Here is a 5,768-nt window from a genome sequence, read left to right as displayed (position 1 = left end):
TATCTTCTATAAGTATATGATTTGAAAGTTAATGGACACCTCGGACTCATATTTGGGTCAGATACAGGTTGGTGTTACAAAACTGTCCAGGACATGGAGTATCGGTACTCCTTTAATGAGTATCGGTACTACCTTTGTAATATTTAAATAAACTAGCCATTAAAGACCGTTGGGTTTGACCAGTATCGATACTATGCTTCATGGTATCGATACTACTATGTAAAGTAGTATCAGTACCTATTTTGCATTCTAGAATTTGAACAATTTAGAAAACAACTGGTAGTATCGATACTTCTCTTACCTTTGGTATCAGTACCACTGAATATCGATAATGTTCATGTAGTATCGATATGTAAGAACAGAATCGGTACGTACCCAGAAAACTGTTTTATGCTCAAATTCTAGTTTAATAGACTTTGAATTGTTTTTGAAATTTTAAAAAAAATCAATCAAGTCCAAAAATTTTGTCTTATTGTTTATTAAAATATATAAAACATAGTTCATAAACATATAGGACCTTTTTAAACTCGAAACCAATACTCACTGAGGACACTAGCCATTAGCCACTCATTCTCAAAGTGCAACTTGTTATCATAGATGGAGATCACCAAAAGGCGTCTACGATTGTTCGTCCGGCTGACGACACTCCCCGGAAAGTCTATGGAACTCAAAAGGTACCATATCCCCACTGTATACTACTATAAGCCTAATGGTTCTTCTGATTTCTTGATACTGCAAAGCTTAAGGAGGCTTTGAGCAAGATTCTTGTGCCATTTTATCCCGTTGCCGGAAGGTTGGGATTTGATGAAAATGGAAGACTTGAAATACTGTGCGATGGCGAAGGAGTTTTGTTCGTGGAAGCTGAGAGTAGTTCAGTCATGGATAATTTAGTTGGTGATTTTAGTGATGACTCTCAGGTCTTGAAATTAGTTCCTAAGGTCGACTATTCTGGAGAAATATCTTCTTATCCACTCCTTGTATCGCAGGTATCTTTAACATTTTACAAAAAAAAAAAAAAAGATTATATAATTTTTCATTATTGATTTAGGTCAGTATATTTTACATAGGTACTAAGTTCAATGCGGAGGAGTCTGTCTTGGAATTGGTGGCAACATACCGTAGATGGCACATCGGCTAATCATTTCATCAATAGCTGGGCTGACACTGCAAGGGGACTGTCACCTGCATCGCCCCCTTCATCGATCGAACTCTTCTTCGTGCTCGAGATCCACCTATGCCAAATTCCACCATGTGGAATATGATCCATCACCACCAATGAACTCCCCAACAGATGATCTCAAGCCATCCATTGTCTCAACCTTCAAGCTCACAGTTTGATCAATTGAATACCCTTAAGCCAAAGCAAGTGCAAACAGTGGTGTAAACATAGCAGTTTCACATCTTGGCTGCACTATATATGGCGTTGTGTAAGTGAAGGAAGGGGGCTCTCATGATCAACCCACCCAGTTGCATTTTCCGGTTGATGGTCGGTTTAGATTGAATCCTCCTCTCCCACAGGGCTACTTCGGCAATGCAATCTTTATAGCTGCACTAATTGCAGAAGCTGGCGATCAGAACCGAATCATTCGCCGATACCATGAAAAGGATCCATGGACGATTAAAGGAGATTGATGATGAATCTTTGAGGTCAGCCATTGATTACATTGAAAAGTGTCTGATTTAAACACTTGGTTAGAGGACCCCATACTTTCCGATGCCCGAACCTTATTGTAATCCATGGATATGGTTGCCTATATACGATGCAAATTTCGGATGGGTCGCCCCATTATATGGGACCAGCAAACGTCTTGCAGGAAGGCATAATTTACGTAATACCAAGTCCAAGTAATGATGGGAGCTTATCACGATAACTCGCTTAGGAACTTCTCACATGAAGCTCTTTGAGAAACTTCTTTATGAATTTTAGTAGCTATGCTATGTTTTTTAATGAACGTTTACATTTGGTAGAGGGCTAATTTTATTCAAACTTCAAGAACTATTTTAGAGTCGTTATCTAGGAGTCGTATCAATACCATTAAAGGTTGAATAATTCAATCACTCCCTGAACAAAGATTAATAGCGATTTCTCGAATTAAATTTAGTTTTAAAAAGGAAGTCTCAAATTCGTCGAGACAACATTAAGCTTTTAATTTTTTGGAATCTTTCGACAAGTGGCTTGAGCATTTCATATTTGAATGACATGTTTTACAATTGTATATTAAATTATTTTTAATCTGATTTAGTGACTATAAGACGTATGGACATAATTCAAGAACAATGTGATTTAAGACAATCAATCACAATATAATGTAAGACAATCAATTACAGTCTATATTAACTATTTGATTAAATTACAAATTTAGTAACTGAATTTTATTTTTTTCCTATTTTACTCACCGTACTTTAAAATTTTTTAACTTGATCACTGAACTTTGTATATTGAATTTTGTTAGTCACTCTGCTGTTAAATTTTTAATGACGCTATGACCCAACATTATTAAACAATTTTTTAATCAATAAAATACAAGTCAGACAGAAAACTATTTCTCTTTTTTTTCCCTTTTCCTCTTTTTTTCTCTTTATTTCTCTACTCAAGTGGCATGAATCCAAATTTCGACCATCATGTTGGTCGTTGTTCTGACCATCGTCAAACAAGCAAAGAAAAAAAAAAGGGTTTAGTAAAAGAAACAAACTACAGAAAATGGCTCTTGAGAACCCAATATAATCTCACTATTCTACTATCTCTGGTAACCTTCAACAGCCGTTCGACACCCCTCTTTACCACCCACACTATCTCCACCCAAATCACCATCAACCTTCATCAACTTCACCTTAAAACACTCATTAAAATTACCACATCCATACCCACTGTCATATTATCATCTACCCAAATAACCTTAAAAATCACCCTCTACCCAACACAACCATCATCATCTCCATCATCATTGGTTTCAACCATTTCTTCATCGCGATTATTTCTCTCCTTTTATTTTTAGTTTTTGTATTATTTTAGTACTTCAACCGTTAAAAACTTGAAAGAACGGTTAAAACTTGAAGGAACGGTTAAAACTTGACATATTTTTATGGGTAAATTACATCATTATCCATTAATTATCTTCTCACTCCTATTTGATCATTAAAGTTTAATTTTTAATTTAATTACTTAACTTTTAAATTACTCTTAATTTAATCACACTAACTTTCAAATTTAATTTTTTATTTTAATTATATATTAATAATAATAAAAAATTATTTTTTAAATCTAAAATGATAATTTTTATGGGGTTGCATAAGAATTATAATTTAACCCGAAATTGATTGATTCAAACTTATAGGGTCTGATGATTTTTTTAAAATAAGGGTCAATTTGGATAGGATTTTATATAGGTGTGAGGTCGGGTCAGGTCGGATTCCGATGGAGGGTAAAAAACCTTCGACTCGACTTGACCCAGAGGTAATAGTGTAATATTTTCATTTATATATGGATAATAACATAATACCCTTTCTCTCTATATTTTTTTAATTATACCTTATTTTATATTTAATTGGGTTGAGTTGAATTTATATTTTAAAATCTAGGTCGAGTCAGGTTCAGCTAAATGGTTTTAATTTTTGGGTCAGACCATGTTAGATGGATAATATATACTTTTCGATCAGATCAAATTTAGATAAAAAATATTTTTTTAAAGTTAAATTAAATTGACTAAAAACCAGTCCAACTTGACGGTTGCCATTTTCTACTTCCACATACTTAATCTCACAAGCAACACAAACATCAATTGTAAGTATCATATCCCATCATTCTAGCCATCGAACTAGAGTTACCTAACTATTCGGAATAAAAATTTCAGCACCTACATCACACTCGAACAATTATATAATACTTGGACAACCTCCGAAGATAGTCAAATTCATTAAACATACAACCATTCAATATCGAGCCAGACAGCAACGAAAAACAAAATTACATTATAATCGGGTTGAGTTGAATTTATACTTTAAAATCTAGGTCGAGTCAGGTTCAGCTAAATGGTTTTTAATTTTTGGGTCAGACCATGTTAGATGGATAATATATACTTTCGATCAGATCAAATTTAGATAAAAAATATTTTTTTAAAGTTAAATTAAATTGACTAAAATCCAGTCCAACTTGACGGTTGCCATTTTCTACTTCCACATACTTAATCTCACAAGCAAACACAAAACATCAATTGTAAAGTATCATATCCCATCATTCTAAGCCATCGAACTAGAGTTACCTAACTTCGGAATAAAAATATTTCAGCACCTACATCACACTCGAACAAGTTATAATACTTGGACAACCTCCGAAGATAGTCAAAATTCATTAAACATACAACCATTCAATATCGAGCCAGACAGCAACGAAAAACAAAATTACATTATTCATAAAAAAAAATATATAAATAACTTTTTATCATTAACTTTTAAAATGAAAGGTGGCTGCTAAAACTGCCTATCTTTTTCTTTATTCTTAGTAATACGTGGGGATTCAATCTCTATTTTATGATGGTTGTCGTTGTTGATATTTTATTTTGCTATTTTTTATATCCCATCTTTATTTTTTTAGTTGTTAATAACTTTATCTTTACGAAAAAATTTCTCCATCGTTATGACACGTTTTTTTCTATCTTTTGGCATGTTTTTAGTCATTTGATCGTTGTTTTCGTTTATCTTTTTTCATGATTAGATTTCCCACCGTCACAACTGATCAAGATGACGTTTATTTGTTATCATGATGTTTTTTTCTTGACAAGTATTATTTATTAATAAAAGCATACAAACGGAACCTGAGTAGCGAACCTCATTAAAAATCTCTCTAGACCTAAATATATATAAAAAAAGAGTACTACACTATCATGATGAAACATAGCGACAATCAATACCACGAATCATATTGATATTCACTCCTTTGGACCCCTGATTGGATTTGGATAAGCGATTTGCGTTCATGGACAGTTCTCTCACGTCGCTCGCTCTGATTTACGATTTGTCATTGATCTTTCAATAGATTAATCCCTTTTGTGTTTGTTTTTGATGCAATATTTGTTTGTATATAATTTTGTTTGAGTGTTTTTGTTATATTTTTATCATTTTCCTTATATTGTCATTGTGTGATGTCAAGTGACTAGTTTTCTGTCAATAATTATAAGAAATATTCTAATTATATTCTAGTTTACAATTATTGTCACACCCCAAAATTTTTATAATAATATTAATCTTTTAAATATCAATTTTGAGGGACTAGATAGCTAAATTTTAGAAATTTAGGGTTTTTATTGAAAGCTCCTTATTGTTCAAGGACTCGATGAAAGGTTTACCCCTTTCTTCTTTGTCTTCAAAAATAAAATAAGATGTGTTTCAAGGGTTTTGAACCTACACTTTCCAAAAGCATCACTCTAAGACCTTGGCAACTAGGCTAGGTCACTGTAGCTAACATGATATTAAACTTATTTTTATATCATCAACTCATGTTAGATTTTATAACCCTTATTTGTCCCAAATTAATTTCCCCTCGGTGAAAACACCCTTAGTCCCAATCTAGAAAGTTTAACTTTGACCCAGCCACTACCCCGTCGTTCACCCCACCTTCGGCCAACGGTGGTGTACACTGCCGCCACGGTCAGTTCCGACGATCCCTCGTGAGTAAACCTTAATCATCGGATCATCGTCTATCGTTTGTCGTAAATCCTGAGAGAAAGAAAAATTGTTCGAAAGCTTTAACATTGATCTCGGTCACCGCTCGT

General features: G+C 33.4%; 1 pseudogene; it reads left to right on the top strand.

Annotated features, from left to right (window-relative positions):
- Positions 1–597: 597 nt before the first annotated feature.
- On the top strand, positions 598–1,632 carry LOC120176582 (annotated as a pseudogene).
- Positions 1,633–5,768: the final 4,136 nt, after the last annotated feature.

The sequence above is a fragment of the Hibiscus syriacus genome, unplaced genomic scaffold (assembly GCF_006381635.1).
Source record: "Hibiscus syriacus cultivar Baekdansim isolate YM2019G1 unplaced genomic scaffold, ASM638163v2 tig00112249_pilon, whole genome shotgun sequence".
NCBI classification, from domain to species: domain Eukaryota; kingdom Viridiplantae; phylum Streptophyta; class Magnoliopsida; order Malvales; family Malvaceae; genus Hibiscus; species Hibiscus syriacus.
Note: the sequence above shows the minus strand (reverse complement) of the source record. Positions and strands in the feature narration are given on the sequence as shown.